Source organism: Amblyraja radiata, chromosome 1 (assembly GCF_010909765.2).
Source record: "Amblyraja radiata isolate CabotCenter1 chromosome 1, sAmbRad1.1.pri, whole genome shotgun sequence".
NCBI classification, from domain to species: domain Eukaryota; kingdom Metazoa; phylum Chordata; class Chondrichthyes; order Rajiformes; family Rajidae; genus Amblyraja; species Amblyraja radiata.
In genome coordinates this window covers 16,975,712-16,997,696 of record NC_045956.1, presented here as the reverse complement: position 1 = coordinate 16,997,696, position 21,985 = coordinate 16,975,712, and the positions used below count along the sequence as shown (strand labels likewise).

At 46.0% G+C, this 21,985-nt stretch overlaps 1 non-coding gene across 1 annotated transcript; it reads left to right on the top strand.

Annotated features, from left to right (window-relative positions):
• The first annotated feature begins 16,434 nt into the window (after positions 1–16,434).
• LOC116983157 lies at positions 16,435–16,626 on the top strand. Its single transcript, XR_004414627.1, has one exon. It is a non-coding gene; the product is annotated as a U2 spliceosomal RNA (small nuclear RNA).
• The last annotated feature ends 5,359 nt before the right edge of the window (positions 16,627–21,985 follow it).

Genomic DNA, 21,985 nt, shown 5'->3' with positions numbered 1-21,985 from the left:
AAGGTCGCGAGTTTGCGCCTTGATCCCGGCAGTAAACTCGGTCGCGAGTTTGAGTCTTCAATGTAGTTTTTTCTTGCAGAATAAATGTTTGTATGAAATGCAGTGTAGGAGAGGTGTACTGACTGTGTGGGCAGAACTTTGGAAGTGATTGCCCACCAGTCTAAAAAGCCGCTGTGTCTCCCTGTCCCTGGGATAGCAGGGGGCGATCAAACAGCACAATACCACCCTCCCCCTCCAACTCCAGAGGAATCCGCTCCCCAATGGGCCGCTACGGCGACAAGTGGCAGTTTGCCCACAGCCCGAGCTGCGCCCCATCAAGAACAAGACGTACCTTGCACACCATCAGCTTCTGCCCCTACGTGTTCCTCTGGAGTTGGAGCGGGGCTGGGCTGGAGTTGCTGCTGGCTGTGCGTCTCTGGGACCTCCGTGCTTGCAGTGGGCCTGGGGGTCGGTGTCCCGTTGGTCCTGACGTCTCCGGCCACCCCCCTGGACTGGAGCTGAGACTGGGAACTGTACCGCCCTTGCCCCCTCCCTCTGCAACTGCAAACAACCCCACTCTCCTGCAAGGGCGGTACAGTTCCCGGAGGATGGCAGGTGGCCGGAGACGTCAAGACCAACAGGAACCCGATCCCCGATGGGCCCCTACGACGCCCCGAGCTGCGCCCCGTCATCCGCAACCCAGGTTCCTCTGTAGTTGGAGCGGGGCTGGGCTGGGCTGCTGTGGGTCTCTGGGATCTCCGTGCTTGCAGTGGGCCTGGGGGTCGGTGTCCCGATGAGGGGGCGCAGCTCGGGGAACGGCTTCTGGTGCTCCTGACGTCTCCGGCCAGTTTGCAGTTTTTCTCTGGAGTTGGAACGGGGCAGGGCTGCTGCTGGCTGTGGGTCTCTGGGATCTCCGTGCTTGCAGTGGGCCTGGGGGTCGGTGTCCCGTTGGTCCTGACGTCTCCGAAGACAGTGCAAAGCCCCCGCGCCGGTGCAATGGGCGGGGAGCTGGAGAGGGGAGGGAAGGGGTCACACACATGGCCGGGAAGCAGAGGGGTGTAGGTGGGGTGAAACTGAAGGGAGCGATAATCTGCTGCTGCCTGCCCCGCTGAGTTAAAAAGTTCCCACGCAAGACTCACGAAACACTGTGTATCGTGAGTCTACCGTGGGAACGTTTTAACTCAGCGGGCAGGCAGCATCATATTGTCAATTATTAACCCTCCCGCGCAATATACCCTCACCTTTTCTTTTATGAATGGGGATTTAGTTCCCCTTTCTTCGAGGACCGACCAGAGGTTCCGCTGTCACCTCTGCGGGCCGCCCTCGGTGAACGTTTTCAAGGACCTTTCTTCAAGGACCGAAAAAATGGCCGCTATTCGGAGGTTTTCGTTATTTGGATCTTCGGATAAAAGGTTGTGCACCTGTATCCGCAATTACATTTTGATTTTTGAGAACATGTCGACTCATAAAGTAGTAAAAAAGCTACTAGTGTTGATTGCCACATGCAAGCGAAAATTATATTGTCCATTTGTCGTAGATGCAGAAAAAAATTATGGGAATCTATAGAATGATAATCTCAACAAATTTAATGCTGAAATAATTCAAGTCAAATGTTAATCCTGGTTTGTCTACTTCCTTCAGAAAGAGTCATAGTGTTGCAGAGGAATACTGCATGGAAACAAACCCTTCAGTCCTCTATCTACATCGACCATTAAACATTCATTTACATGAATCCTGCCGAAGCTTTTTTATTCTTCTCATATTCCATCCAGGTTCAAACATTTATCTACACACTGGGAACAATTTACAGTCGCCAATTAACTTACCAGGGTGGCACGATGGCGCAGCGGCAGAGTTGCTGCCTTACAGTTTTGGCGGCACTGGAGACCCGGGTTTGATTCCAACAATGGGTACTGTCTGAAAGGAGTTTGTACGTTCTCCCGATAACCGCGCGGGTTTTCTCCGAGATCTTCGGTTTCCTCGCACACTCCAAAGATGTACAGGTCGGTAGATTAATTGGCCTGGTATATGTGTAACAATTGTCTCCAGTGTGTGTAGGATAGTGCTAGTGTGCGGTGATCGCTAGTTGGTGCGGACTTGGTGGGCCGAAGGGCTTCTTTCCGTCTGTATCTCTAAACTAAACTAAACTAAACCAAGCCATATATTTTTGGGATGTGAAAACAAACCACAACAGGTGATGGAAACCCATCTGGTCACAAGATGAACATGCAAACTCCTCGCAGGTGGCAGTGGAGGTCAAAATCAAATGCAGGTCCAGATGCTATGAGGCAGCAACTCTACCGGCCCCACCATTGTGGTAGCCCAGGATAAAGCAATGAGACAAAACCTTCATAATCACCTGCATCACATTGAACTGCTCAAGGCTACGGGTATTATTGATGAGTGAAAAATGTCAGGAAGTGCAGATGAGATCTCCCAATAAGCAGCCCACTTAGTGCAAAGCTGAACTCACAGTGTTGGGTTTCAGGCCTGCTAGTCACCACCTGCTAGTATAGTTTGTTCAAATTGTAATGCTGCCTTGGGAGACTTTCAAGATGAGTGAATGCTGGGAAGGAATGATAATTTGGAGATGATGCCCTAATACTGCAAACTACCTTATCACCAAGGGCGGCACGGTGGCGCATCAGTAGAGTAGCTGCTTGTAGCGACGGAGACCCGTGTTCAGTCCCGATTACGGGTGCTGTCTGTATAGAGTTTGTACGTTCCCACCGTGACCTGCATGGGTTGTCTCCAAAATCTTCAGTTTCTTCCCACACTCCAAAGACGTACAGGTTTGTAGGTTAATTGGCTTGGTATAAGTGTAAAATGCCCCTAGTGTGTGTGGGATAGTGTTTAAGAAGGAACTGCAGATGCTGGAAAATCGAAGGTAGGCAAAAGTGCTGGAGAAACTCAACGGGTGCAGCGTAGGCTTGCTGAACACCTCCGCTCGGTCTGCATTAACCAACCTGACCTCTCGGTGGCTCAGCACCTCAACTCCCCCTCCCATTCCGTATCTGACCTCTCTGTCCTGGGCCTCCTCCATGGCCAGAGTGAGCAACACCGGAAATTGGAGGAATAGCACCTCATATTCCGCTTGGGCAGTCTGCATCCTAGTGGCATAAACATTGAATTCTCCCAATTCCATTAGCCCTTGCTGTCTCCTCCCCTTCCTAGCTCTCCCTCAGCCCTGGGGCTCCTCCTCCTCCTTTCTCTTCTTCTCCCCCCCCCCCCCCCCCCCCCACCCTCCATCAGTCTGAAGAAGGGTTTTGGCCCGAAACGTTGCCTATTTCCTTCGCTCCATAGATGCTGCTGCACCCGCTGAGTTTCTCCAGCACTTTTGCCTACCTGGGATAGTGTTAATGTGCGGGGATCACTGATTGGTGCAGACTCGTTGGGCCGAAGGGCCTGTTTCTACGCTGTTTCTCTAAACTAAACTAAACCTCCTCACCTATTATTTATCAGGTTTCTTTCTTACAGCTTTCTTTCCACCTCCCCCCTTCCTACAATCAGTCTGAAGAACCCAAACCGACCCGATCCAACCGGAAACGTCACCAATCCATGTTCTGAGATGATGCCTGACCTGCTGAGTTACTCTAGCACTCTGTGACTTCCTCAATGTCACCAACATATGTCAGGTCTTTAACAATTAGTAATGCAGTGAGTCACAATTACCAATGCATTTTTAATATTTAGTTTTGCTACATTAGCCTGTGTTAATCTGAACATTAATTACATAATTGTTATAGAATTAATAATTAAGATTAAAGTTGGAGAATATTTAAAAGTGATGGATCCTGAAACTCCATGATCGATCAGGCTTGAGCTGTTGACAAAATTGGAACTAGTCCAGAATTAGACAGAACCTAAAGATATGCACCTTACATCACCATTGGATTGAAAGGAGCTAGAGACATTGTATATCGAAAAATCTTGCCTCAGTGGTATCAGCACATGAGGTGCAAAGGAGTGGATACTTTTTAGGCATCATCCTGCCTGAACATTCAAAGATCGTAATGAAGTCTTACAATCTGCATTTTGATAATGAGTGGATTTTCTTTTGGTAATCAGAGAAAAACAATGGGCGAATGGCCTGTGCTCGTAAAAATAGTGTTGTTAAATGTTTTCTGCGTAAATGATCAAAGACTTCTATCTAAACCTCACTTTAATGTTAGATCCAATGAACAGTGAAGTAGATGTTCTTCCCCAGTCACTTTCACTGGATGTGGAATAGGGCAGCAGCTGCATTTACTTCCAAAATGTTCACTTCAATTAACTGCAGCACACAGCTGCTGGTGTAGAGAAATTTGACATTCTCTCACTTTTGTGAGCAATTCTATTTATAGATTGTTCAATTCTCTGAAGTGGGATTTGAAACCTCAATCTGCTAAAGTCTCACATAATTGAATCTGCTAAAGAGTAAAACTCAATAGAAACATCAATGAAGATATTGACTTTGAAATTCTTCCATACTGGGAACATTTTTGACACTCAGCAAACTATTGATCAATCTATTGACGTTTGAAGAAATGCAACCTTCACGAGTTTTATCTTTGTTAAGAATAGTCTTTAATTTCTGATATAACTGAAGTTACTATCTAATTTGCAACAGTGTCTAGCATATCCCCAGAGCTGAAGATTATTGCAATTCAAATAACAGTGCTTTAGACTGTGACTAGGGCAGCGCCAGAGACATGGGTTCGATCCCAACTACGGGTGATGTCTGTATGAAGTTTGTACTTTCTCCCCGTGACCACATGTGTTTTTTCTGAGATCTTCGGTTTCCTCCCACACTCCAAAGGCATACAGGTTTGTAGGCTAATTGGTTTGGAATAATTGTAAATTTTCACTAATGTGTGAAGGATAGTGTTAATCTGCTGGTCGGCACGGACTCGGTTGGCCAAAGGGCCTGTTTCTGCACTGATTCTCTAAACTAAACTAAACTATTCTAGACTAATCTAGACTACAAACCCTTCTGCTGTATTTTAAACAGCAAATTTAGTGAGTAAACAAAGAAGATGATAAGCAGTTGTTACCTTCCCAGATGAAATGATTCTGATTGTACAGTGGAAAAATTACCAAAAAATGCTATCCGATATCATTGTTAATCCTAGATTTCTTGCCTATATATATATATATATAACTTTCACAAATCCAGATTACTGACAATTAATTCAGCATAATTGCCATTGTTTTTTTAGCAATTTCAGACTAAACATCCGTGGAGTTGAACTCAATGAATGAGTGTTTTTAGGGTCATATTGATGACCTAAGTAAAATTATATATCCATTTAGTCACACATAAGATTGTTGGATCAATCTCAAGAAGGGTTTCGGCCCGAAACGTTGCCTATTTCCTTCGCTCCATAGATGCTGCTGCACCCGCTGAGTTTCCCCAGCAATTTTGTGTACCTGCAAAAATAACAGCTTGGCATTGACTCTCATAAAACGGAGATCACTTCATAATGAGAGCAATTCAAGTTTGCAGCATTTTTGAATCACGGAATTATGTTAAGTCATTTATATACAATGCAGAAGAGTTAAATTAATAATGACTCTGTCGTTTAATGTTGAAGTGCATGTTCATACTGTGATCCAATTTCCAAGAGTCATGTGGTATCCCTGCTTTGACAATGCAATATTGTCAGTTAGAATTAGTTTGCAAGCTTAAAAGCTCAGCATGTAAATAGTTTAATTGTGCTGTCTTGCAAATACATTTCTCTGGATACATATGCTGTATCCCAATGTAGACACAAAATGCTGGAGTAACTCAGCAGGACAGGCAGCATCTCTGGAGAGAAGGAATGGGTGACATTTTGGGTCGAGACCATTTTTCAGATTGAACTATGAACTGTCTGGTTTGCACAGGATTTCGGGCTTTGTTTTTGTTTTTGCACCATAATATATATTTTTATTTATTGAACTTCTATTTGTATCTTAAGGCATTTACTGAGTACTATATTTACATACCTGCCATGCTGCTGTAAGTAAAAATGTCACTGTTCCGTTTCAGGACATGTGACAATAAATCACTCTTGACTCTTGAGAGGGCATTAACAAGGTTGAAGGTTAGAAAATGGTCCAAAGTGTATCAGTGAGACTAGTTGAGGTTGGGACTATCCCATCATTTAAGAAACAGTTAGACAGGTACATGGATAGGACAGGTTTGGAGGGATATTTACCAAGCGCAGGCAAGTGGGACTAGTGTACCAGGGACATTGTTGGCCGGTGTGGGCGAGTTTGGCCTAAGGGCCTGTTTCTACACTGTATCACTCTATGACTATGACTCTCTAGGAGGACTGCGTGATGTTTCGGGTCAAGACCCTTCTTCAGTCTGAGTGAAGATTCACCAAACAAGGGTCTTGACCTGAAACAATGGGTCTTCACCCATTCCTTCTCGCCAGAGATGCTGCTTTTCCCGCTGAGTTACTCCAGCATTTTGTGTCTACCTTCGATTAAAACCAGCATCTGCAGTTCTTTCCTGCACATTAGATTTATCATTGTTCATTCAACATCTACTTCTCAGTTGAGTTCCAGCTTCGTAGCAAGTTACTAACACTCCAGTTTTGCTCCAGAGACGCTGCCTGACCTGCTTTCCAAAAATGCTGCCTGACTCGCTGAGTTACTCCACCACTTTATGCCTATCTTCTTGTGGCAAGATAATACCTTCACAGATCAGTTTTGATGTATAGAGTGTAATGCCCCTGTCCCATTTAGGAAACCTCTGGAGACTTTGCGCCCCACCAAAGGTTTCCGTGCGGTTCCCGGAGGTTGCAGGTGGTTGCCGGAGGTTGCAGTTAGCGGAAGCAGATGGGGAGACTGACTAAAACCTCCGGGAACCGCACGGAAACCTAGGGTGGGGCGCAAAGTCTCCACAGGTTTCCGTTCAGGTTTCCTAAGTGGGACAGGGGCATAAGTGGGACAGGGGCATTAGTATGATGCCTTGCAATTTTTTTTAATCTCAATTCATATATATTTATTCTTAATATGTACATGATTATACATTTTACATACTTATTTTAAAACTTTTAACTCACTTTTCAGGATGCTGTTTTCACTGGCAAGGCCAGCAGTGGTTGTCCATATATGATTGCCCCTACAAAGACAGCGGTACGCTACCTTCCACAACCACTGCAGTACTTTCAGGAATTAGATACAGTGACAATGAAGGAAAAGCCTGAAGGTAGTGGCATTTCCATTTGCCTGCAGCCCTTGTCCTTCTTGGTTTGGAAAGTAATCAAGGTGAATAAATGGAATGCATTTTGTTGATGGTACACACTGCAGCCACAATGCAACAGTGATGTAAGAAATTAATGCCACAGATGTCGAGGCAATCATTTCCTACCTGTTGTGTATTTTCAGCATTTTCTGTTTGGAGAGTTTAGAAAGATACAGCATGGAAACAGACACTTCGGCCCACTGAATCCACGTTGACCATTGGTCACCCGTTCACACTAGTTATCCCACTACATACTAGGGGAAATTTACAGAGGCCTCTTAACCTACAACCCGCACATCTTTGGGATGTGGGAGAAAACCAGAGCACCCAGACGAAACCCAAGTGGTCCCAGGGAGAAGGTGCAAACTCCACACAGACAGCACCCGGGTCGAATCCGGGTCTCTGGAACTGTCAGGCATCAGCTCTACCTTTGTACCGCCATGTCATGCAGCATTTTCTGTTTCTAATTCAGCTTTCCAGCATCTGCAGTTTTTCACTTTTCAGTTGTGATGGAGGAACATTGTTGACAAAGTGTGACTATGAATCAAAGTGTGACTATGTTGCCTACCTAATCTACGGGACTGCTCTCCCAATGTACGCATCAGTCCCAGATGTTATTAGAGCAATGGAAGAAAAACTAGAATGGAAATGTGATAGTTAAGGAACTTTTAAAACATTTCCTGCAAAAAAGATTGTGAACTGCTGACACAGAGACAAATTGGCACCTTAGAGAGGAAGCACTCATCACATTGACTGCCAATAGAATCCAATGAGTTGAAAAAGGTTGAGTCATCTCAAGCTGATTTTTAAGCCTCAGCAAAATCATTTGTGAAAGCATCTTAACATGTTGACACTTTGATTGGCAAAGGAGGTTAGTCTAACACATTTGTTTTAGTGAGAGAGATAAACTAATAAATAGGGACTTTTGCATTTCAGTTAAAACTTTTAATAGTATCTCACCCATACTTTCAACAAAGTCAGCCATTGGTAGTAATGATAAAATAGGGAGGTTCAGTAATTTAAATTTTATTCTCTTCAACATTTTGTTCTGCTGTTAGTTAAATGGGCTGTTATCAGGATTTGTAGCATTTCACACATGCATCGTTTTACATTTGTTCAACTACATTAGCACAAATACAACTATTTCAGTCCACTGTGATGGATGTTTATGTCAACTTTTATGTGGTTGTGTGTCTTGTTGCTTTTCACTTAGTATGGCTGTATGGTAACTCAAATTTCACTGTACCTTAACTGGTACATGTGGCAATAGACTGACCTTGAGAAGGGAGCTATTTTAGAAATGGGGTGAGGTGGAACTTCTTTAGTCCGAGGGTAGTTGATCTGTGGAACATTTCCACAAAGGGTCGTGGAGGCCAAGTCAGTGGATATTTTTAAGGCAGAGATAGACAAATTCTTGATTAGAATGGGTGACAAGGGTTATGGAGAGAAGGCAAGAAAATAGGATTAGAATGCAGAGATCAGCTGTGATTGAATGGCAGAGTAGACACGATGGGCCGAATGGCCTAATTCTACTCCTAATTCTACTCCTGTAACTTGTGAACTAGTGTGAACTGCATTAATCATTGAGAGACTGCCTTGTTTAGTTTAGTTTTGAGATACAGCATGGAAACAGCTGGCCCACCTGATCCATGTTGACCACCGATCCCCATACACTAGCACCATCCCGCACACTGGGAACAATTTACAATCTCTACCAAAGCCAATTAACCTACAAACCTGTCTTTGAAGTGTGGGAGGAAACCGGAGCGCCCAGGGAAAACCCACATGATCACGGGGAGAACGTACAAACTCCACACAGTCAGTACCCGTGGTCAGGATCGAACCCGGGTCTCTGGCGCTGTAAGACAGCAACTCTCACCCGCTGTGCCATCATGCCGACCTACTGAGATATCACTGGATGTGATGTAGTGAACTGTAAAGGGCCTGTCCCACGAGCATGCTACTGCATGCGGCAAGCGTGACCTAACGTAGTCGCTTGAGCCGTATGGCCTCGCGGGGCCGGACCCACTTCGATCGCCGGAGTCATATGAAGTTGTGCGGAGCTGGTCCCGACATCACGCGGGGCTCCGAAAAACTGACACTGTCCAAAAATTCCGCGCGGCAACAGCCTGCCGGCCCACAGCCGCATTGAGGCCGTACACACCTAACACGATGCCTGCAACTGTAATGGATCCAATGGTAAAAATAGTTTAATGATCCAGCAGAGCAGGAATGGAAAGCACAGTGACTCACTTACCATCTCCTTGTATTGTCAACCATTAGACATTGTACATGTGACAATAAACCAATACCAGTACCACTCAATTATTCAACACAGATGCACAGTAATAATTGTTTGTACCTTCGACACGATGCACTGCAGCACCTTTCTAACCCATAACACCAATCGGCTAAAAGGACAAGTGCACCAAAAGAATGGGAGTACCACCAGATGGAAGTTGCCCTCCAAGGCACACATCACCCTGACTTGGAAATATATCACCGTTCCTCCACTGTTGCAGGGACAAAGTCCTGTAACTCCTTCCCTAGCAGTATTGTGGGTATACCCACACTTCAAGGTTTGTAGCGGTTCAAGAAGACAGCTCACAATCACCTTCCCCAGGGCAACTGGGGGTGTCTAATAAATGCTGGCTCAGCCTGTGAAGCCTACACCCCTTGAATAAATAATTACTTGAAAAATCCTTCCCTACACCAGAACCCTTTAGTCATAGAGCAGACACCTCAACAATAGCTCGTTGTTCAAATCTTTAACAAATCCTATCACTCTCACTTCTAGCTTTGTTCTTTCCCTTCTAAAGACAAGAGCAAAGACATAAAGGAGATGCGGAGAGAAAGAGGTACGGCTTAGTAGCGCAGTGGTAGAGTTGCTGCTTTACAGTGCCAGAGACCTGGTTCAATCCTCATTACCGGTTGCTGTCTGTACAGAGTTTGTATGTTCACCTTGTAACCACATGGTTTTTCTGCGGGTGCTCCAGTTTCCTCCCTTGTGTACGATTGTGCTAGTGTACGGGGTGATCACTGGTCATCGCGGACTCGGTGAGTCGAAGAGCCTGTTTCCGCGCTGTATCTCTAAAGTCGTAGTGTCATAGAGAGATACAGTGTGGAAAAAGGCCCTCCGGCCCAACTTGCCCACACCGGCCAACATGTCCCAGCTACACTGGTCCCACCTGCCCACGTTTTGGCCACATCACTCCAAACCTGTCCTATCCATGTTCCTGTCTAACTGATTCTTAAATGTTGGGATAGTCCCAACCTTAACTATGGCCTCTGGCAGGTTGTTCCATTCACCCACCTCCCTTTGTGTGAAAAAGTTACCCCTCAGATTCCTATTAAATCTTTTTCCCTTCACCTTAAACCTATGTCCTCTGGTCCTCGGTTCACCTACTCTGGGCAAGAGACTGTGCATCTACCCGATCTATTTCTCTCATGATCTTCTACACCTCTATAAGATCTCCCCTCATCCTCCTGAGCTCAAGTCTAAAATCTAAAGAAGGTTCATTAGCCATCTTATAATTTACGCCAACTGAGAAACACATGCTGGGGGAAGCTTGTGCTCCCCTGCATACAGTTCCACACCAGCTCCTCACCGATGGAACACTTAATATAAAACCACACCACTGAGACTAACAAATACTATTTGCTACAACAGTGGGAAGCTCACCTGAGCCACATGCCCATGTGGCAACTTTTACACAAAGGGTCGTATGTATGTGGAATTTTACACCAAGGGTGGTAAGTATATGGAATGAGCTGCTGGAGGAGGTCGCTGAGGCAGGTACTATCATAACGTTTAAAAAACGTTGAAAAATATTAGATTTTCAATTATCTCCAGGAGAGCTCTGGAGGTTTCCTTACGATAAGGATATTGAAGTGATTCGGCTACCTCCTCCAGCTGCTTGCTGCTGCTGCTGACGCCGACTATGGCTGCCACGCTGTACTGCTCCTTACTGTTGTTACTGTATGTAGTTGTCACTTGCGGGCAGAGCACCAAGGCAAATTCCTTGTATGTGAATACTTGGCCAATAAACGTATTCATTCATTCATTCATTCACTTTGGTAAGATGTGGCTGCCAGGAACTGCTTCAACCAACTGCAATTCTCTGGCGCCATCAGTCTCAGACGGAACCTCCACAGATTCTGCAGTTCCAAGTAACAATGAAGCTCACCTCCTGCTTGCAGATCCAGTAAGGTGCGGAGACCTCCTGTGAGCTGCACCACTCTGCTAAATGTCCTTTTTCAATGTAGCTTCATCCTGTGATGAATAAGCTGATACTATACCCACATCTCTTGTCCACGTTGGTTCTGCTGGGGCTGCCCCTACAGTTCCCTCTCTCAGGGACTGACATTCATCATTGTCCTCACCTGATCCCCAAATGTAATGTGTACTCATACTGATCTGAGAGTAAAAAACTTCAAAACAGGGGTCCCATGTATAGTCATAGAGTCATACATCATGAAAACAGGTCCTCTGGCCCAACTCATCCATGCCAACTAAGGAGCCCCATCTGAGCTAGTCCCATTTACCCATGTTTGGCTCATATTCCTTTCAACCTTTCTTTCTGTGTATCTATATAAATGTGTTTTAAATGTTATTTTGCCTGACTCATCTGCTTCCTCTGGCACCTCTCCAATAATTATCTCAATTTGTCAATGTACCTTCTCAGCACCAGTCTTTTGGTGAATGCTATCATAAGAGGAGTCAAAAAAGCACCAGTTGGATTGCAGTACCATTTACTCCAGAACTTGTCAGGTAATATTGGCATTTGATCCATGCTGCGTAATTCGCATTTACCCCTATAATAATTTTCAAAATATTATTTGAATTGGTTCAAAATACAGTGAGCATTGTTTTAACGGATTCCGGTTATAGTAGACAAATCTACTGACGGCTGCCCACACCAACACCCTGCTAGCAGTGACTACCTGGCTATTTCCAGGCAGGATCTATTGCTGCAGCTGCCAGACCACACAGCTTCCTCGGCCACTTCCAGGCAGTGCCTGCTGCCACCACTGCCACCATCGACCCTTATTTACACTCTGGGCATCTTCAGGCTACAACCAACGACTCCGCAGATCCTCGGCTCTCCCCCGGCCTCCAGCCGCCCGGGGTCAGCAGCTCACCTGGATTCCAGGCCCAGTTCTGGACTGAGTCTGAAGAAAGATCCTGACCCAAAACATCATCTATTCGTGTTCTGCATAGATGCTGCCTATGTGTCCTTTCGTGTATTTACAAGCAAATGTGGTTGCAATAACTGACACTATTCCCCCAACATGTTCCATAATAGTGAGGGTTTGCTGTATGGGATGAAAGACAAATAGAAGGAAATAGAAGGACTAACTCAGAGGGCCACTAGATAGGCATGGACTAGTTGGACCTGTAGGCCTGTTTCTGCGCTATATGACTATGACTATAAGAGAACAGGATTGCACAGTGATATCATTATAATCAGTGATTATAGTGAATATCAGTGACTGATTATAATGCATTCACTGTACAATCCTGAAAGATTTGGGCTCTTCAAGTCATAGTCATGTAGTGCAGAAACAGGCCTTATCGTTGTTGATATTGTTCTGAGCATTCCTAATATTCACTCTAATAAGATCTCTGTGACATCTGCACAGCATTCTGATGACCAATTCTGCAAACGTACTTCTCAGACAGTCATGACTGCTTCACAGGCAGCCACTTTTGGCTGCGAAAATTTATTATGTGAAAGGTTATTTTTCAGAACACCCAGCAGGTTTAGATGTGCAGATTAATTGCCATCATCTTTTGTAAAGGTCAACAGACAAAGCTGAGAATTTTGCTAATTCAAAATATGCAATAAAGTGGTATCAAACTATTCATTATCTTAGTTTCATATTTTAACTATTTTTGTGGTTAATTTGGTCAATTTGTTTTTTATTTGTCGCTTAAAATGCACATTTATGTTAATAGTTTTGTTTACGTTCTTTTGCTATAAAGTAAAATTAATGTTAATTAATTATGCCAATGTTATTAATATTTGTGGATGATCAGACATGATCATGGATGATTGTGGATGATCTGCCATGATCACATTGAACGGCGGCGGTGCTGGCTTGAAGGGCCGTATGGCCGACTCCTGTACCTATTGTCTATTGTATCAGTATTAGTTTATTATTGTCACGTGCACTTAGATTCAGCAAAAAACTTGAATGGGCAAATCATTTCATACATAAATACAATCTAACGATACCCAAGTACAACAGGTGGTGCAAAGAGAAAATACGCAGAGTGCAGAATGCAGAATCTAATGACAGAAAAAGTGCAGATAAATAAAGTGTGTAAGGTTCGTCACAAGTTAAATTGGGACTACATCCTCACCTCCATTCTTACAACGGCAGGGAAGAAGCTGTTCCTGAATCTGGCGGTACGTGTGTTCAAAACTGCCAGATTCTGCTCGGTGGAAGAAGGGAGAAGAGAGCATGACTGGGGCTGAATTGGTCCTTGACTACGTTGGCTGCTTTCCTGAGGCACGGTGAAGTGTAGAGTCGATGTGGGATGACCAGTTTGCATGACGGGCTGGGCTGCATCCACAATTCGCTGTAATTTGATTGATCGAAAGATGTAGCATGGAAACAGGACCTTCAGCCCACCGAGTCCACAGCGGCCATCAATTACCCATTCACATTAGTTCAACATTATCCCCATTTCACATGCACTCCCTACATGTTAGAGACAATTTACAGAGGCCAATTAACCTACAAACCCGGACATCTTTGGGATGTGGGAAGAAACTGGAGCACCTAAAGGAAACCCACAGTTACAGGAAGAACATGTAAACAACACAACACAACACGTCAGAATCATATCTGGGTCTCTGACACTGTGAATCAGCAGCTCCATCAGCTGCACCATGCATCACCTGCAATCCTGGGCAGAGCAGTTGTTAAATCAAGTTGTGATGTATCTCAATAGGATGTTTTCTATGGTGCCACTGTAGACATTTAAGAGTCATTGGAAGCATATTCAATTTCCCTGGCCAATTGAGGAAATAGAGGCATTGATGTACTTTCTTACAGTAGCGTCAATGTGGTTGGACCAGGATAAATTGATGGTGATTTTACTTCGGAGTCATGTGAGTGACTACGTGAAGAACCCGCTCAGTGCGCAGGCGCGGCATTACGCCAGCAGTGCAACAGCGGCAGCGGGAGTAGGCACTCCCGCGACAGAGAAACGGACCGTCAGGTGAGTATCCTGAGGTCGGGTTTCTTTTACAGGGGAGCCCCTTTTTCTGCTTGTGTTTTACAGGCAGAGAAAAAGGCTCTGGAACAAAACTGTCCCCCGTTCAAGGAGGAACGTTTCCCATCGGGGGGAAGGGGGGCAGCAACAGGCGGTAGGAGCGACCCGGTGTTCCGCAATTCCCCGACACCGTGCCGAGCCCAGCCCGATAGCGGGCTGGATGTATAGCCACCCGAAGAGGCATCCGGCAGGTGTTCCCGATTTGGGACGGGACGTCTCTCCACCCGCACGGGGGGAGAGAGAGCCGCCTGAGCCGCTGGAGCGGCTCTCGGAGCTGGTGCCTGCGAGACGCGCTGCTTGAGGGGCGCTCTCGCTACTACAAGGCACAAAAGCTCTAGAAGAAGGCGGTAGGAACATTTACCGGGCGTTCCGCTATCCCCACACCGCGCCGAAGCCAGTTCCGCTAGTGCCTGAGCTGCGGGCTGGATGTTCAGCCATCCGAAGAGGCATCCGGCCGGTGGCTTCCGACTTGTCGGAGGGGATGTCTCTCCACCCGCATGGGAGAGAGACAGCCGCCTGAGCCGCTGGAGCGGCTCCTGGAGCAGGAGCTCCTGCGAGACACGCTACGTGAGGGGCAGTCTCGCTGGAGGGTTCAGGCATACCCTCCACAGTGCCTAGGCACTGCCCATCGCTTCCTCCTTAGTGTGGTTAGCTTTGGGGTGACCAGTGGCTGGGCTGGTCATGAAGAGGGGTCACTGGCTGAACAATATCAGGAGTATGCTTGAGGTACAGGATCAGGAAGAGCTGCTGGGTGTGGCCGCTATGTGGCTCCACCACTAGCGAGATGGCTTTTCAGTCTCAACTGATGGCCAGCTTACTACCTGTCTTTTTCCAAAAAACCTCTCCAAGACAGGTAGCCATGAGGCGTTGGTTTTATCACGCCTCCCCTAAATTGCATTACTAAAGTGCCCGCCATTATTGGGGGATACATTGAGCAGCGCATTTAACCTAAATATTTTAAAAATGCATTTGGTACCCTGGCGTCGGCTATCATGTCCACCTGCTCATTCCAGAAGGGCAGGGTAGTATGGCAAAACACCTGACCCTACTGTTCAACGGTATACCTCATAACTTCTCAAATGAACTCACAAACCTGCCCTCAATCTATGAAATTAACAGGACTATGAGAACGCCGACCTCACAAGCACAGTTCCTGCTACCTGGCACTTACCAAACCAGTCCTAAAAAACTGGACGAAGTGTTCAAACTATTCAGCACAAGAGGGCAGAGTCTGGAATGAGCACCACACTAAACCAGACAGCAGTACCTCTACGTGTCCACCAGGGGCGTCTTCCTCATGGTACTGGTGAAAGCTCGGGGCCTGCATGCCAACCCCGTAGCATTTTAGGCCACGGCCCAGAGCAGGCCCCAGGGGAAAATGCGCCACCCCCCAACAAACATCGTCCCTACAAGAACAAGGAACCAGAAACCGAAGAAAACAACAATGAAGACAGATAAGTATGGTTCCTACCATCACATAAAGGTTAAGGGTTGTACTAACAAGGGGTGGATGAATCACGCCTGGTTAGGAAGCTATCACTCTTGGTAGTTATATACCAAAAAAATAAATACAAGGGGAATAGAATTAATATCTTGCCACCAATTCAGCAAGCACCCCAAGTGGTCTACCCTCCCACGATGGTGAATGTCGCACCATCGTTGATAAACCACTTGAGTATTTCACCAGGTATACCCATTCATGGGATTTGTAACTACTACCATGGATCCAAGGATACTTTATGGTAGACATCGACCTTGAAGATGCACACTATTCAGTACCTTCTCATATAAGTTTCGGATATACCGCAATTACCTGGATGGAGTAACCATGATGAGCGTTGCGGCATTTAAGTCAAAGTTATCCAGAATCAACTAGCCCTGACACTTAGAAACATTCCGTCATGGCATGTCTATATATTAACGACAAACTATCCTTGGATACAGCTTTAGCTGCATCGCTTCTCGGCCTTTTGGCTAAGATCAAGTGTAGTATCTGTTCTTATCAGTTTAATAATCTGATACGTCCCTTATCTAGGGACCATATATTAAATTGAATTTTGGATCAGGGAGATGGAATAGGGGCTTGCTCCGTCCACTCCACGCATCGACCCAGTATTGCAGTGCCTCTGGGAACGGTGCACAAAATATATATCCAGATATTTACGTTGACCATCCACAACGTTGTTATCTGGTATTCATTAAGACTATCAGTCATGGTGCATTAACCACCAATCAACTACGTGGCAAAGTAATTGGGATATAGCAGCATTACCAGCTACTGAACTTTGTACCTTTCCTATGAGCTGAGATACTAGTGTTCAAAACTATCTCCATACCTGTAATATGGGGACAAATGGATTAATCTGTAGTGTTATCATGGAATTTATCGGCAGGAAGGATTATGGTTGTACACTTCCACCTGTTTTGAGTAACATCTTATGTGTCCTGATGTGTTACTGAACTTGTAATACTTAATGCCAATATGAATTGACTTAAACATGTTATATATTAACTTACTTAATTCTAGTGAAGCATTTGCTCAGTAATCCACCAAATTTGCATGTTCGTTTATAAGATAACAACATCAGTGGTGGCATATACCAAACCACTTGGGCGGAGAACATCGATATTAGGGGACAATTTATTAACAATTGGAAACCGTATGTCGTCAAACATGTTTGACCATCAGTAACTCGCCTATCAGGTGAGCTAAATACTGTAAACATACATTTAAACCAAAAATATTTGCTGAAATCACTAAGCAACATGGACACCAGATATCGATTCCTTATATCCAATTAAATCACCACGTACTAACTTACGTCACATGAAACCAATCTCAAGGCAGCGGCAATGGAGACATTCCCGCGTATTGAGGGGTGGGGGGAACCTAATCTCTATGTTTTCCTTTCCTTCTACCTCTTCAATAGGCACTACGGCTTCATCAGTCGGGTACTACGCAAATTACAGTGGACCAAGTCCACAAGCATGGTTCCCAGTGATCCTCGACATGGTCATTAAAAGAATTGCAGAATTGGGAAGACCATTGCTGTGCTTGGATCAGCAGCACTATCAACCTGATGACAGTATTCCGTCGCATATCCTAGGGAACATACCTGAGGAGCATCAAGAAATGGTACACTGTTTTCCAAAACAGGAATTACACATTCAACTATAACAAAAAACTGTACTGGAGCTCCTGGCAGGTCTTCACCACAATGAAGGACATGTTCTGTTAGCCTACTCAACTTGGGTACCGCTCACTGGTGATCAGATACAGGAGAGGTATATCAATCCATTCCCCAGAAATAGGTACACCCAAATTGGGATGTCAGTGAAATCCTGACATACCTTAGGGGATGATCACCAGCCAGGTCACTCACCCTGGAACAGCCTACCCTGAAGATGGACATGCTGGTGGCCTTACATCAACACAAAGAGCCAGCTCTCCCATCTACTGCGATGGGACAACATGGTTATAACACCAGATAGTGTCACATGCCCATTCAAGGGTTGGCCAAACAGAACAGACCAGGAACATCAGGTCCAGTCATGAAATTCCGGGCATACCCACCTGAACCACGTTTTATGTGTCATGACCCACTTAGAGATCGACACAATAAGGAATACCGAGGGAGAGGAAAAAGCCTTATGGGTCAGCCACAGGAAACCTCATGGTCGGGTGACGAGCTAAACTATCTCTAGTGGCTCAAGCAGGTACTGGGAGTTGCTGGAGTAAATACTGACTTGTATAAAATCTTATTCCACCAGGACAGCTTCCACGTCAGTAACTAAGAGGATGGACGAGCCTATGGACCACATCCTGGCTACTGCAGGGTGGTCTAGGGAGTATACGTTCCAAACTTTTATAACAAACCACTGACAGAACCTGTATCGTTTGCAGAAAAAGAATCTGCAAAAAATATATAATTTAAGCCCGGGGGAGCAATTGGTCTTGTTTTTGTTAATAACACCATTATTGTTTTTACAAACAGATTCATGGTTGATTACGATAACATACTTCCTCCCTCGAATGACTTCGGCAGCGAGTGAAGTATGAACTGTTACACGGTTTGAAATCACAGAGCTTTGAAGTCTTCATGTAGTCACTCACGTGACTCCGAAGTAAAATAGTAAGATTAAACGAGAACTTACCAGTTTGAAGTTTGATCTGTATTTTATGAGGAGTTACGATGAGGGATTACGTGCCCTCCGCTCCCACCCTCATTATATGGATCAAACTAATAAATTGATGTCTCCTTATCTTTACTATGTTTACTTCAAATAACTGTGTCTATCTGTGATTCCACACCGCTGCTTGGAAGTATGCCGCGCCTGCGCACTGAGCGGGTTCTTCACATAATCCCTCATCGTAACTCCTCATAAAATACAGATCAAACTTCAAACTGGTAAGTTCTCGTTTAATCTTACTATTTTATTGCCTAAGAACAAGACTCTCCACTTCAAACTACTGAACCAGACTGAGTGTGTACACACCTTGCTTCCTGAATTATTGGTGTTAATATTACAATTATGGATAACTAGACTAAGTGGGACCCGTTGGGTCCCAGCATCACACGGGAGGGCTGGTCACCAAAGCAATATTCCACCTCTCCACCAATTCCAATATTGCTCGCCAGTGGGGGGGGGGGGGGGCTTTCTGTTGTGCTAGTATGGGTGTTGCGGGCCGAAGGTACTGGTTTCCAGAGGGATAGTATAGACATTGTGGTCTGAATGGATTCTTGGGCTGGCAGCCAACTGTAGCAACGATTTTCAAAGCCAAGCCAAGGCAAACAATTTGGCTGCAGCCACTCGATAACCAAAATTCACTTTGTGAACACAAACTTGTTAAAAAAAAAGGTGAGGCAAACAATTGGGCTGCAGACACCCGACAACCTCAATTCACTTTGTGAACACAAACTTGTTAAAAAGGCGAGGCAAACAATTGGGCAGCAGCTACCCGACAACCAAAAATCATTTTGTGAACACAAACTTGTTAAAAAGGCGAGGCAAACAATTGGGCAGCAGCCACCCGACAACCAAAATTCATTTTGTGAACACAAACTCGTTAAAAAGGCAAGGCAAACAATTGGGCAGCAGCCACCCGACAACCAAAATTCATTTTGTGAACACAAACTTTTTTAAAAAAGGCGAGGCAAACAGTTGGGCTGCAGCCACCCGACAACCAAAATTCATTTTGTGAACATAAACTTGTTAAAAATGAGAGGCAAACAATTGGGCAGCAGCCACCCGACAACCAAAATTCATTTTGTGAACACAAACTCGTTAAAAAGGCGAGGCAAACAATTGGGCAGCAGCAACCCGACAACCAAAATTCATTTTGTGAACACAAACTTGTTAAAAAGGCGAGGCAAACAATTGGGCAGCAACCAACTTACAGCCGCATCGAGGGGACTCACCGTAAAGTAGTAGAGCCGTGACCCTCTCGCTTCCTGGGTCTGGCAGAGACTGAGTGAGGGACTACACTTCCAGATTTTATAGTCCCGCCCCCCTGCCGCCAGCGGGGACAGCAGAGAGAATGGGGCATTTTTTAAAAACATTAATATCGCTCTGATTTTTCATCTATGGGAAAAATCCTCCGGTCACGGAAGGCGGACGAGGGCTCTGAGCAAGGTGGCCAAAAATTACAGCCGTAGGTGGTGGCGTTCTCTCGGAAATCGCACCACAGCGAGCCAAAAGCGGACAAGATCAGACTTTTAGTAATATCGATGTAAATCACATTAATAATCTAATCTCTGCCAAATTCTCTCTTTCACAAAACAGAAATTCAGGTCCACAAGGTCAGAAAATATCCTGGTGAATTCCTTGAATTTAATTGAATTGAATTGAATCCTTTATTTGTTGTTCAGACCTTTCGGTCTGAACGAAATATCGTTGCCTGCAGCCATACATGTAATAATAAACAACACACAATAAACACAAATTAACATCCACCACAGTGAGTTCACCAAGCACCTCCTCACTGTGATGGAGGTAAAAGTCTCAGGGTTACTGTCTCTTCCCTCCTCTTCTCCCTCTGCGCTGAGGCGATACCCCACCGGGCGATGGTAAGTCTGTCCCGCGGTTCAAGCTCCGCGGCCCGGCGGTGGTCGAAGCTGCCGCCCTCCAGTCCAGCGGATGCAGCTGTTGCCACGGGAGCTCCGGAAAACAGGCACCAGCCTGTGACCTGCGAGCTCCCGACGTTGTCATCCACTGGCCCGCGGCCGAGCCCCGGATTCAGGTCGCTGCCACCAGAACGCCGCCTCAGCCACCGGAGCACCGTCTCCGCCCCGCACCGGGCCGCCCACACGGGAGCGTCTCAGCCCCGCACCGGGCCGCCCACACGGGAGCGCCTTCCAGCCAGGAGCCGGGCCGCCCACACGGAAGCGCCTTCCAGCCGGGAGCCGGGCCGCCCTCACACGAGTGTCTCAGCCCCGCGCCGTCCGCCTTCACCGGAGCTCTGAGTCGTGCCGCTGCCCGAACGCCGCCACAGCTCGGCCAGCCTCGCGTTGGTAAGTCCTGGCTGGCTCTACCTCCGGAGCCTCGAGGTCGGTCGCAGGTTGGAGGCTGCCAGCTCCGCCATTAGGCCTCAGCTCAGACGGGGGAAGAGAAGGGGGATACGACAAGAAAGTCGCATTCCCCCGAAGGGAGAGACAGAAAGCACTGTTTCAGCCACCCCCCCCCCCCCCCCCCCCCACACATAACACAACCTAATAACCAAAAGTTTAACTGAACAAGACAAAAAAAACAACACAAAAAAAGTAAAAACAGACAGACTGCAGGCGAGCCGTTTCACAGCGCCGCCACTTCTGGATATACCATTCCAACTTAATGACATAGTTCCTGCTACACACAATGTTATAACACAGTGTGGCATGGTGGCGCAGCTAGTACAGCTGTTGCCTCACAGCGCCAGAGACCCAGGTTCAATCCTAATCTCAGGTGCTGTCCGTGTGGAGTTTACATGTTATTTCTATGACTACGTGTGTTTCCTCTGGGTACTCCGGTTTCCTCACAGGTTGCAAAGACAGACGGGTTTGTAGGTTAATTGTCCTCCTTAAATTACCCCGAGTGTGTAGGGGGGGGGGGGGGATGAGAAAGTGGGATAACATAGAACTTGTGTGAATAGGTGAATCAATGGTCAGTGTGGACTCAGAAGGACAAAGGGCCTGTTTTCAATGCTGTATTTCTCAATTCAGAATGTAAAATAAAATTAAATTAAAATACAGTAAACCCTCGTTTTAATGGACCTCTTTCTAACCGATTTTGGTCATAGCAGACTGAACGACCAACATCTGCCCGCATCACCCCAAGCTCACGCTGCCTCCCCTACCGCTTGCAGTCCCGGCATTATTGTGGACAATCGGGAATAACAACACCATCCCTCTCCCCCCCCCCCCCCAGCCCCACCCCCCAATGGTCCATTATAACGAGGGTTTACTTTCCTTGCAGGTTTGCAGCACCTAATAAGCTAGTACAATTCTTTATTTTTTATGTGCCATAAT